The sequence below is a fragment of the Nematolebias whitei genome, chromosome 18 (assembly GCF_014905685.2).
Source record: "Nematolebias whitei isolate Nwh7 chromosome 18, NemWhi1, whole genome shotgun sequence".
NCBI lineage: Eukaryota > Metazoa > Chordata > Actinopteri > Cyprinodontiformes > Rivulidae > Nematolebias > Nematolebias whitei.
The window spans coordinates 41,081,648-41,082,134 of record NC_056515.1 but is presented as its reverse complement, the minus strand read 5'-3'; the positions used below and the strand labels follow the sequence as shown (position 1 = coordinate 41,082,134).

Sequence of the window (487 nt, the reverse complement as noted above, 5' to 3'; positions counted from 1 at the left end):
ACTTCAGCTGTTTGTAGTACTCTCATCTATCAAAGGTACTTCAGCTGCATGTAGAACTCTCGTCTATCAAAGGTATCCTGCTTTTTAAGTTCTGTTGAATCATGTGAACAGCTTTAACTCTGGATTGTAAGTTAATTCTTTCTTATCAGTTTGTAAATCAGAAAACTGTTACTAAATACATCTTAGACTTGAGCATTCTTCAGCGGGCAGAGCTGCCGCCTCTCAGCGAGCAAGTCGCTCCGGTTCAAATCCTTGTCTGGGTCTTTTCTGGGTGGAGTGTCCATGTTCTCTCTGTGCTGCGTGTGTTTTCTCCAGCTACTCCAGTTTCTCCCACAGACCAGAAACATGTTGGGCTGACTGGTCTTGCACAGTTCTGCCTGGACATGGGCACTATGATATGAAAAGGAAGAAGCAGGTGAAAAGGATGGATTGATGGCTGGCTGGATGGCTGGATGTTGGATGGCTGGATGTTGGATGATGGCTGGAT

General features: G+C 45.2%; 1 protein-coding gene across 1 annotated transcript in view; it reads left to right on the top strand.

Moving 5' to 3' along the window:
- The window catches only part of ap3b1a (adaptor related protein complex 3 subunit beta 1a), a gene marked incomplete at its 3' end in the record, with an annotated part of 88,526 nt that overhangs the window by 38,066 nt on the left and 49,973 nt on the right, over window positions 1-487 (top strand).